Here is a 13,058-nt window from a genome sequence, read left to right on the forward strand (position 1 = left end):
ATTCACAATGAACCGACACAGGACAGAAAACATGAGGGGATTAAAAAGGGAGAAACTAATCAGGAACAGGTGACACAGGTAATGCTGGGTACACACCAAAAGATAATCGGGTTGATTTTGGGCCGATTTCTCCCCTTCCGACAATCCTAGCTATGTCCCGATTATCTTGATGGTTTAACAGATTATTTTATCAGATTTTCCCTTGGTGTGAGGTGTGTTAAGAGTGTCCGAACCTGCTCGGAAGAACGTCGGAGCCGCTCCGATCGCGAATCGTAAATATTAAACATGTTTAATATTTACGATCAGAAATCCTGATGTGTGTGGGGAACTCCGAGGACAAACACGCGCACGCTCTGGAGATTATCACGTGAAACGAAACAATATCCAATCAGAAAGCGAGATGATGGAAGACACGGTCATTCTCACACACACACACTTGCAGGAAGCTGAATGTTAAGATTTAGTATTCATAAGTGTAAATTTCGAGGAAACAAGCCTTTGTTTTTCATTTTAAGAGCAGAAATTTTACAATACCTAAACACAATATTGGGTTTGAAAAATAAGAAAGCTGCAACAGTGCGTTTCAATCTGTAAACATTTTCAAATTTTTGTTTAACTTTTAAGTTTGTCACTGTTTATGTATATGTCTTTTTATGTTTGTTTATCAGCTTTACTCTTTGTACCCCCCTGACTGTAATTGTATAATTCTTAAAATCAATAAAAAAAAAAGATAAAAAAAAAAAAAAAAGCTGAGTGTTAAGGGTTCAGTGAGGTTCTATAGACTAGAGGGATTAAATAACTTTTTCTAAAGAGACAATAAATCCAATAAAGAATAAATAAAGACAATAAAGAATGAATATATTTCTGTATAAAAGGTTATAATGGTAGGTACAATGGTTTTTTCACGTGAATTTTCTGTGAAAATCATTCCAAACACTATCGCAATTTCTTCCTGCATATCGTCCGTCATGCTTATTCTGAAGTCTCACGATATTTTGCGAGATTTCCTGTGTTCATAGTCGAGACTCTGGTTGAAAATCTGTTTGTGTGTGGTGTGCTGTCTTTGTCACATCATGGCATACCACACACTATAGGAGCAAAACGCTTAAATCTAGGATTTTTTGTCCTCATGTTTGTGGTCTGTCACATTTTGAAAATCTTATAAGATGTAAAAAATCTTTTGGTGTGTACCCAGCATAAAGCAATAATCTAACCAGGGACACAGGTGAAACAATAATGACTAAACAAGGGGGCGGGGTTACATGACGAGACAACGCAAGCACATGGCCAAACAAATGGTCTTGGGTGGACAGGACGATGGCTGAGGGCGAGGGGTCCGGGCAGACTTGGATGGGGACACATGAGGAACAGTCTTGGGGGAAACAGTCCGGGGTGAAGTGGTGACAGGGGAAACAAACAGAGGTCGGGTGACAGAGGGAACCGCTACAGCCGGCGGCGGAGCGAAGACAATGGGTGTGGCAGGTGGTAAGGGAGCAGAGAAAGATGCAGACTGTGAAGCTGGGACAGGGCTGGACACAATAGCTGGGACAGGGCTGGACACAATAGCTGGGACAGGGCTGGACACAATAGCTGGGACAGCACTTGCAGTGGCGGGCTCTGGAACAGTGCTTGCAGTAGCGGGCTCAGGAACAGCGCTTGCAGTAGCGGGCTCAGGAACAGCGCTTGCAGTAGCGGGCTCAGGAACAGCGCTTGCAGTAGCGGGCTCAGGAACAGCGCTTGCAGTAGCGGGCTTCAGATCAACACTGGCTGCAGCTGACTCAGGAACTGGATCTCTTGCAGCTGTGGATTCAGGACTAGAGGACTTGACAGGACTGACAGGGACCTCAAGGATCTTGACAAGACGTGACAGATAATTAGATAAGGTCTTTGCCGCGACAACAACAGGTAAGTCTTGATGGGCTGATACGGCTTGAAGAACTGCTTCAGCAGCTGAATCGGCCGCAGCTTTCTCCTCAGCACTCACGGCAGTGGGCTGAGGAACAGCGCTTGCAGTGGCGGGCTCTGGAACAGCGCTTGCAGTGGCGGGCTCTGGAACAGCGCTTGCAGTGGCGGGCTCTGGAACAGCGCTTGCAGTGGCGGGCTCTGGAACAGCGCTTGCAGTGGCGGGCTCTGGAACAGCGCTTGCAGTGGCGGGCTCTGGAACAGCGCTTGCAGTGGCGGGCTCTGGAACAGCGCTTGCAGTGGCGGGCTCTGGAACAGCGCTTGCAGTGGCGGGCTCTGGAACAGCGCTTGCAGTGGCGGGCTCTGGAACAGCGCTTGCAGTGGCGGGCTCTGGAACAGCGCTTGGAACAGCGCCTGGGACAGCCAGAGACGAAGGACGTGAGGCTCCCTTCCTCCTCTTCTTCCTCATGGGTCGCGGAGCGGAGACGGAAGCCAGACTGGTGACAGGAGAGGGAGGTGAAGCAGGAACCGTTACAGGAACTGAGGAGCTCAGCGCAGGCGAGGAGGACTCCGGGCAGGAAGACTCCGATGCTGACTCCCACGACGGGTGTCTTCCACGCTTACCATGAAGATTGATGGACGTGGACGGTGTTTCAGGAGTAGCGGCAGGTCTGGGTTGGTCCCCATGTGTAGCGACGGCTAGCAGACGACCCTCAGGGATCACAGGAAGCTTGACAGAGGGTGGAGACCTCAAGGAAGAAGACTGCGGCTCCTCCCGAGAGAAACGATCCCAGAGTTGGGCATAATTCTTCAGGATCCACTCACCCTGGGACAAGAATGGAAGGTTGACCTTTCTGTCGGTGGGAGTTGACAACCAGCATTGTTCACGGAATTCCGATTGTCGCTGGAGCTGGGAGAACATACCGTCTGCTGGGTTCTTTAAGGGTCGGTTCATTCTGTTATGATGATGAGGAAGGAGAACCCAGGCGCAGACAAAGTACACTAAACACGATTTATTATAGGCAAAAAGGGGAAAATAAAGCCCACAATGGGGTAAAACAAGACAAGACTGAGGATACTAACTAGACTATAAACTTGACAGAAGACTAGACACTAACTAACAGCAAATACACAAACAGGATCTTCACAGGACTCGTAACGAAGACAGGATACTAACAGGAACTATTTTGCAATGACTCACATGAAATAATAGCACAGGCAAGATTCACAGAGTAACATCACTGCAGTATTCACAATGAACCGACACAGGACAGAAAACATGAGGGGATTAAAAAGGGAGAAACTAATCAGGAACAGGTGACACAGGTAAAGCAATAATCTAACCAGGGACACAGGTGAAACAATAATGACTAAACAAGGGGGCGGGGTTACATGACGAGACAATGCAAGCACATGGCCAAACAAATGGCCATGTGCTGCACATGAAACATGGGCCTGTCATGATCCTGCCTCAATACCAGGGAAAATCAGAGACAAGAAGGCAGAATCATGACACCTGTTAGTTGATTTCATTAAGTCGTGGTAAACATTAACCAGCGGTCTGGCTTGCGAACTTGGAGACATGCTACCAAGCCACATTATTCAAAGCTTTCTGAATACGAACAGGTATATGCTCATATGTGTTTTAGCAGGAGAGAAACAATCAGGATTCGCTAATTCAGAACATCTGGACGGATGCCGAGTCAGTGTTGCTACAATGTGCAATATATGTACACAATAAAGGATAAAACTTTGTCAATATAACATGCAATGCTATTTTTGTCTTCATTAATAAAGAACCTGTAACGGTCATCAGCTGGAAGTGCCCTTGAGAGCCACCTGAGGGCACTCCACATCAGACAATCATGTTTCACTCACAAACTCCCATATAATTCTCTGCCTGGACTCATCAGCACTCATTATCACATTCACCTGTGTCTCATTATCTTGTTTAGCTCACCCCATATAAGCCTGGTTCACCCCATCACTCACTGCAAAGTTTTGTATGTTGTTATACTGCATTTCTGAGTTTTTCCACTGTTGTCTATGTTCCTGGTTCTTGATATCTGCCTGTGTTCTGGTTTTCACGTTATTGTCTTACCCTCTGGATTTGGTTGTTGTTTTTGGATTACTCTAATAAACTCCATTTGGATCCTCAACCTTCTTGTCTCTGAGCAGTTTGTAACAGAACCACTGAGATAAACAAACTTCAAAATAAGGGTCCACAGAAATGCATATTGGGAAAACGTGACATGTTGTTAATTAATATTACTCAGTAAATATTTGTGTACTTGCATTGTAAAAAGAACACCTTAAAGTGTGATGGTTATTTCATATCTGCTACTGTCTTCGAAAAGTGTTTAATTAAAGCTGCGGAAGGCAATGTTTTTCACAAACACTTTGTTATAGTGGTTGAAACTCTCTTGACATCTTGATCGCAATCAATAATAAAAGTGGTCTTAATATATTTTTTTTAAATTACATTTTCTGTGGAAGTCTCAGGACCAAAAATGTTCATCAAATCATTGCATTTATTATCGCTGCAAACAAACAGCAGCCACCAGTTCTTCCTGAACCAAAACAACAAGCTTATGCTGCGTTCACGCCATGTCTTAATTAGGCTATCGTAATTACGAGATGGCAACCTGTGACATTCTACTTTGAGCTGTTCATCCTTAGACTCAGATTTATGTGTTTCTATGGCAACATTATCTGTGGCAATCAGGTGGTACATGTCAGAGCTCTCTAAGTTGTTTAAATCCATTAATATTGTAATGTTATGTGCTTTGAGACATGAAGCAATTTAACACCGTCTCTCATGACACTTTGCAGACTCTGCTCTGGCTCTGCACATTCATGTGTTTTGGAGGAGGCGTGGCTTTAGAGAGTGCTTTAAAGCAGTGGTTCCCAACCCTGCTCCTGGAGTACCCCCAACACTGCACGTTTTCTTTGTCTCCCTAATCAAACACACCTGATTCAACTCATCAGCTCATTAACCCATGTGATAATGAGCTGATGAGTTGAATCAGGTGTGTTTGATTAGGGAGACAAAGAAAACGTGCAGTGTTGGGGGTACTCCAGGAGCAGGGTTGGGAACCACTGCTTTAAAGGGTGGTTTATATCTCCCAATTTTGACTTTATTAATCGCAATTGCGAGTTTATATTTTGAGGGAAAAAGTATAAGAAAAGAAAAATCTGAATTGCAAGATATAAACTCATTATTATACAGAATAACAAGTTTATGTTTCTGATATTTTTCAAAATAGTGGGATAAAAACTCGGAATTGCAAGAAAAAAAGTCAGAATTCTGAAACATAAACCTGAAATTTCTTTTTTTTAAATTATTTTGTTTCATGGCTTCAGTAGACTGCTACTGCAGAACTGATTTTTTATTTTTTTTTAACTACCACGAGAGTGAATTGCGGGAACAGCAATCAGGTAGACTTGTGTTGTCTCCTCTCCAAGTTTGATGTCAGCAGATAACAGTAAAGTCAAGTTGAAATGCATCTTTCTCTAGTCTGTCTGTCTTGCTAACCCAGCTGGGTAGTGCATCTTTTGGTCTTTCTGTGTCTTGCTTGCTAATGTCGGCCACTTCCAGGCCTGTGTTTTGTGACTAAGTGCCTGACAAAAAAAAAGTGAAATACTATTGATAACCGACAAAGGGCAACAGAGTTTGTTTATGAACTGCAGCTTGGAAAAGATAACCGTGTCGCGCGTAACTTGCGTTTATGTGCACTTTCCAGCAAAACATCTGTGGGGACCAGTACAATATGGGTGTGATGACACTCCTCATTATAGGTGCACATACTTTTAAAACAAGACAATGATTATCTAGTCTCCAAGTCAAGGTTTAGTTACAACTCTGCAATAAAGCAAGATGGAAAGCAATGTATTGACATTTATTATTGATTTATAAGCTATATTAAAACACAGAGACATGCTATGGCAAGCCATTTTAGCTTTTATTCATTCACAGGATGCATTTTTTATATCAATAATTAAATTTTTACTGTTTAAAATACGAATTCTTGATATTAAGAATGTACTTTTTCTAGAAACAGTGTCTATTTCTGTTATCAGGAATTACATTTTCATTTGTACTAGTTAAAGGAGAGAGGATTGTAGTGGGAGCACTGGAGTGTCAGGTGTGATTGTGGGGCAATGGCAAATGGTTTACATGGCTTATGGGTAAGGTAGGAGGGCCCCTTAACAGAATTTTGTTTAAAAAAAAAAAAAAAAAAATATATATATATATATATATATATATATATATATATATATATATATATATAAACTGTTTAAATGTAACAAAAGTAAATTATGTTAGTTTTAATAAAAAAGAAACCCCTAGGACATAAAAGTGCCCAAACTGAGGAAACCTCTGTCTATGGAATAGAGATGCGCGGATGGGCTATTATTTCATCCACAACCGCATCACAAAACTGTAGCAACAATGGGTTGTACATTAATATTAATATTAGCTCAAATGATCTATAGGGAATTTTAATAATCATGAATATGATTAATATTTTGCATATTACAGTTATATTAATTTATCGCAGCTGAACTAGATTGATATATGAATGATTACCATAACGGGTTATGGTTCATCATTAATACATCAATAGTCTTATTTCAGCTCGAAGTTATGGGATAACTTTACTGGAATTAATTTAGCTGTCAAACAATCTGTTTGTCCCGCAAACATTAAACGTAAGATTAACTTAACTCTCAAGGAAAATTATCCTTCTTACAAACACAAGAAAGAGTATCTTTTCCAGGCCTTGAAAGAAAACAACTCTCTGGGTTTGTAAGATTAGGTTACTTAAATCGTATCAAGATAAAGCATATAGCTAAGATCGAACATTTCAGTGACTTTGCAACATGGCCAATTAAAACAGAGTCAGTCAAGGAAATATGGAATTTAATAATTGGACTAATACATCGAACTAAGGAATACATCAAACTACACAATACACACGGATTATATGTCTATGTACATAAAATACAGTTAAACAATACAAGATAACGAATACAGTGAGAGAGAGAATAAAATGATCAGAATTAGAGAAAGATAGAATGACAGAAAATGATGGGAGAGAGGATGAGAGAGAGAGAGAGGGATAAGAGATGAGATCGGAAGTGAAAGCAAAAATCTGCGATCAGAGATCGCAGTAGGCTATGGCAAACATCACAGACAGTAACCCTTGAGAGACCACAAAGAAATCACATTTAAAAGTTCAATTCAATAATCGATACTTGCATATGGTTCTCTTTGTATGAGGAAGGAAGGCAGAGTCCTGCGTGTGTCTTTAAAAGCAGCGTGAGTCGTCCGAGCGCGGCGTGCGCGTGCGGTGTCTTTCGGGCGAGCGCGGCCCCGGGAAATTCAAAGAGTCTCTTTCTTTGAGGTGAAGTTGCCAGGAATGATTCAGGCTAAGTTCATTCAGCTCGTGAATGAACAGAGGCGAATTGGAAAAACAAAACTAGACTATAGAAATTAAAATAAATAAAAGAGAAGAGAAGAGAAGCAGGCCGAAGCCGGTCCGGACTTGGGTTTTCCAAAGTTTTGGAGGAGGGAGAAGAGAGGGAATGAGAGAAGGTTTGGACTTTTTATCAGTGTCCCGTGTACGCCTCCTTTTTCGTGAAGGACGAATCAGCAGCAGGAAGATTGTCTTGGTGTGTTAATGCTGCCCGACCCTCGTGTGGAATCACGAGGGAGCAAAATATGATATTATGCTCGGGGAATTAAAACGCATGGAACCATAACGTTTATCACAGTCTCTTATCAAAAATCTCCTTCGTCGTGCAAAGGGGATTAAAACAATACTAAGGACGAATATTGACAAAGATAGCAACATAGAGATACATTATTTTGGTTGAACAAAGGCACTTTAAAATTACCTTACTGTAATCCAAAAACACAACTATTCTAATATCACACTGGTGAACATGCAAATCACCCGGAACCCTCTTTATACAGTTGTAATAGTTGGTAAAATGAAATTTTACTAGTGGAAGTCCAAATATGGCAATGTGTGTGTGTGTGTGTGTGTGTGTGTGTGTGTGTGTGTGTTAGAATGTCGCGTTGGAATGTTGCGCTTCCGTTGTCTCTCTTGCATAGGGCTGGATGAGCTTGGTGGTCAAATTTTATGACCAATGGTCAATGAGATCGGGTTACGGGATGCGATTCTACTGGGAGAACATTCTTCAAAAATACATGTAAGAGCCGAACACTCGAAGATCATAACTATATGATCAAAACAACATTAAAGGTGCTCTAAGCGATGTCACATGTTTTTTAGGCCAAAACATTTTTTGTCACATACAGCGAACCTCTCCTCACTATCCGCTAGTTGCCTGTCCCCTGAACACACTGTAAAAAAACGCGGTCTCTCTAGACACCACAGGCTCCACAAACAGCAAGAAAAACAAACTGGGCTCACCCGCACCACAAAACACAACAAACAGTGTTCCAGCCAATCACCGACAAGAAGTATCTGAGGGTGGGGTTAGTGCGCGTACACATGAAGGGGGTGTGGAGGAGAGAGAAGCATGAAGAGGGAAGTTTGAATTATAGCCGACACACGACCAAAGAGACGACGTTCCGATGAACAAATTGCAAAGAAGGGGGACAAGGATAAGGAACGCGCGAAGTCCCGAATTTACATCGGAAAAACCTTCGAAAGGTGGTGAGAACTCCGCCGGCAGAAGGGCTTCCAATCCGACATTCAGGTTCCTCTGTTTTTGCAGAACAGGTAAATCCATTTTTTCTTTCTAAATTGATGTTCATGTTCGCCAAACCAACACAAGAATGTAATTAGCTAGAATGCAGTCTTCGTTAACTTTGGTGAATACAACATATATGTTTCTAGCAGCTAGCGATCAATCTCTATTGTAAATGTTAAAGCAAATTCACAGTAGGGCGACAATTTGTGTGAATGATTGTTTTCACCCACTGTTTGTTATGAATTTGAATGTTCATTTATAGGCTGTTGACAACTTTGACTAAATTTGTTTACGACGCCGCCGTTGTTTATGCTCACTGGGAAACGCGAAGCTAACGTTATCTTGCTATTATTGCGTCCTTGTATGGGAGCTATAGTTATAACCTCAGGTGGCGAAACGATTTTAAGATAATGTTTCTCTTTTTCTGCATTCTGTTCTGCAATATATAAAAGCATTTATCTAACTTGGCGACATTACACATTGAATGAAGTATCAGTAAAACTCAACTTTGTTTGTAGTGACTACTTTGACTTTCCTTTATGCCGGAAGGGAGGGGAGGAGGGAGGGTCTAGCTAGCCTCCGTTTTGTTTGACAACAATTCAAACGTCAACAAGAAGTTACGTCTCCCGACATCGCTTAGAGCACCTTTAATCACACATACATACAGGAAGTTCAGATACAAGTCTGAGTTACATACATTGAAAGGATATTAAGTTAAACACAAAGGATGTGTGTGTGTGTGTGTGTGTGTGTATGTATGAGTGTGTGTGTGTGTCATTCAGAATTCAGGCTGCTTTTGTGAACTCTTGTCCTTTCCCCCACCCTTTCGGGGGAGGGTCGGGATGTGAGTCCTGTGAGTTGGCGAGATTTGAATCAAGGGACTAGGTCGACCCTTTTGCTCAACGCTCGGCTTGTTATAAATGTGTCATGTGCCAGGGAGGCCCTAGCCCGAGCGGCGCCCCCGCTGGTCAACATGCCCCAAAGGGATCGTAAACTGAATGCTCTTTGTTTACTCAAGAGGAAACGAACTGTATTTTGCAAATCAGGAGTCGCCAATTCAGAACATCTGGCCGGATGGACGGTCAGTGTCGTTACAAAACTCAACATCCGTCCGCCATCCATCCGCACCAACGTTTTTGACCAATTTTCAAAACCGCACCCGCCCGCCATCCGCTGATTGGTGTATACATAATATTTTTAATTTGTTTGGTTCAACCGCCCGCCATCCGCCCGAATTTAATTCAAATATTATTTTTCGTCACGTCATCCGCCCGATCCGCGGTTTATGTAGAACAACTACACCGCTTTACTACTATAGGACAGGAAGAGCTAAATAAACTTATCACTTCATCTAAAACAACAACATGTTTATTAGATCCAATACCCACTAAACTACTGAAAGAAGTGTTACCTGTAGTGGCAGAGCCTCTTCTCAATATTATTAACTCGTCTTTATCCTTAGGTCATGTTCCAAGAATATTCAAGTTGGCAGTTATAAAACCTCTTATTAAGAAACCACAATTAGATCATAATAACCTAGCAAATTACAGACCGATTTCAAATCTTCCATTTATGTCTAAAATACTAGAAAAAGTTGTGTCCGCTCAACTGGGCTCTTTCTTGCAAGAAAATGATATCTATGAAAAATTTCAGTCAGGATTCAGGCCGCACCATAGCACAGAAACTGCGCTCGTTAAAATTACAAATGATTTACTTCTAGCTTCTGACCAAGGCTGTATCTCAATACTAGTTTTACTCGATCTTAGTGCTGCGTTCGACACTGTAGATCACAAAATACTCTTTGATAGACTACAAAACTACACTGGTGTTCAGGGACAGGCATTAAACTGGTTCAGATCGTACTTATCAGACCGTTACCATTTTGTCTGTTTAAATGGGGAAAAATCGAAGATAACTTCAGTAAACTATGGAGTGCCGCAAGGATCTGTGTTAGGCCCTCTGCTATTCTCAATATGCTGCCACTTGGTAATATTATAAGAAAACATGGAATTAATTTCCACTGTTATGCGGATGACACTCAATTATATATTTCATCACGACCAGATGAAAACAATAAATTATCTAAATTGACAGAGTGTGTTAAAGATATAAAATACTGGATGACGTGTAATTTTCTGCTATTAAATTCAGATAAAACGGAGGTATTACTTATTAGTCCAAAAACTGCCCACAAAACCTCTTACAATACAACTTTAATTTAGAAGGGTGTCCTGTTACTTTATCCACTACAGTAAAAGACCTGGGTGTTATATTAGACCGCAACTTGTCTTTTGAAAATCATATTTCATATGTTACAAGAACAGCCTTTTTCCACCTTAGAAACATTACTAAGCTACATAATATTCTATCTGTTTCTGATGCAGAAAAGTTAGTTCATGCATTCATGACCTCGAGACTAGATTACTGTAATGCCTTATTAGCTGGTTGTCCTGCATCCTCAATAAACAAGCTACAGTTAGTGCAAAATGCAGCCGCTAGAGTTCTTACTAGATCAAGAAAATATGATCATATAACACCAATTCTATCGTCTCTACACTGGTTACCTATAAAGTTCCGTATCAATTACAAAGTATTACTACTGACCTATAAAGCCCTAAATGGTTTAGCTCCCCTGTATTTAACGGAACTTCTATCACCCTACAATCCATCGCGCTCTTTAAGATCACTAAATTCGAGACTTCTGGTCATTCCTAGGATATCTAAGTCCACTAAAGGAGGGAGGGCGTTTTCACATTTAGCTCCTAAACTCTGGAATGGCCTTCCTGATATTGTTCGAGTCTCAGACTCGCTGTCCCAGTTTAAAACTAGATTAAAGACGCATCTCTTTAGCCAAGCATTCACATAATACTTACCTTTTATACTACTGTTGAATCAGATTGAATGCATTAATATTATGAACAGCAGCTACGCTAATTATTTCCCATCTGCTTTTCTGTTGTTATCTCAGGACGCAAGTCCCGAGGTAAATACAGATCGTCAGCTCCAGTTTGTATCCAGCCTCCCATGGAAACTACAGATGCCCCAACACCCGTGCAGAGACGACTCGAAGCCCGTGAAGAGACGACTCGAAGCCCGTGAAGAGACGACTCGACGCCTGTGAAGAGACGAATCGACGCCCGTGAAGAGACGACTCGACGCCTGTGAAGAGACGATTCGACGCTGGCGATATGTTTATGCCCTAAATCAATACATGATTAACTAACTGTATTTCTCTATGTACATTTCTGAAATGCACTGTCTGTAAAGCTGCTTTGAAACAATATGTATTGTGAAAAGCGCTATACAAATAAATTTGAATTGAATTGAATTTTGAATTGAGAATGCAAAGCTTTTAATAAAAAAAAGTGTAAAGCGTCTGAATGTTAGATAAAGGAAGTCAGCTCTGCACTGGGGCCCATGTGGGCCTATGATAGAAATTTCAGTGATAACCCTACTCTTAAAATAACTGTTTGTTAAAGGTACACTCTACAACTTTTGGTGCTAAAGTGGTTAATAAACAAAACTGCATTACAAGATAAATTGAATTCAAGCAAAAATAAACTCCGGAATTTAATTTTGGTTATACTGTCCATCCCTATGAGCAATGATTGAAAGATGATCAAATAAGCTCTACTTCAACATTTAAGCATTTGGTAGACACTTTTATAAAAACAACAACTTACTTTCTCTAGTTGAGTCACAAGAACTGTACAGATGTTGAGGAGACTTAATGAAGAGTTGAACTTGGTTCAATGGATTCTAGTAAGTTCTGTGAACTATCAGACTATTTTTTGGTGAAAATCTCTCTATAATGTTGTCGTTTGTATGGCTCATGCATGCAGAGACTGTTACAGTTAGATAACCAGTGCCGGCAGCATGAGAGCTAAACATGCTCCACCCTTTTTTAGCTCTGTGAATATCCTTCCTTTCACTTCTGAAACCACATTGCCATTTCAATGGCCAAAAAAAAACAAAAAAAACATCTGCTGACTGTGAAAACAATGATGCAGGATTTCCCTTAACTAAGTTTTGGAGTACTTGCGACGTATTACTCCTCTTCCAATGCATTTTCTATCACTCTCAGGCTCAGCAGCAGAAGGTTGAATACTGAGGATCTGGTACAAGTGACTAATTTCTCTCTCTCTATCTGTCTGTAGAGCCGTTAGAAAACTTTTACATTTACATTTACATTTACATTTACATTTATGCATTTGGCAGACACTTTTATCCAAAGCGACTCACATTGCATTTCAAGGTACACATTTACATTCTTATCAGTTCTCAGTTCTTGTGAACTGAGAAAATGAACATGAACACTTCCGATGAAAGGTCTCATTCTGTTTCTGGCAGAATCACATTACTCTGGCCTGGCCTTCTAATATGCTCTGTAATCTTTGGAATGGGAAACAGCTGTCTCTGAATGTAAGAAA

At 41.0% G+C, this 13,058-nt stretch overlaps 1 protein-coding gene across 1 annotated transcript in view; it reads right to left on the reverse strand.

Annotated features, from left to right (window-relative positions):
• Nucleotides 1-12,500, reverse strand: part of LOC311283911 (NXPE family member 3-like) — a 93,410-nt gene extending 80,910 nt beyond the window's left edge. Inside the window, exon 1 of the mRNA XM_084398680.1 lies at nucleotides 12,312-12,500. The gene's annotated coding sequence lies outside the window, so the exon portion shown is untranslated. The remainder of the gene's footprint in view (nucleotides 1-12,311) is intronic.
• Nucleotides 12,501-13,058: the final 558 nt, after the last annotated feature.

This window comes from Rutilus rutilus, assembly GCF_951802725.1.
Source record: "Rutilus rutilus genome assembly, chromosome: 24".
In the NCBI taxonomy this organism is placed as follows: Eukaryota; Metazoa; Chordata; class Actinopteri; order Cypriniformes; family Leuciscidae; genus Rutilus; species Rutilus rutilus.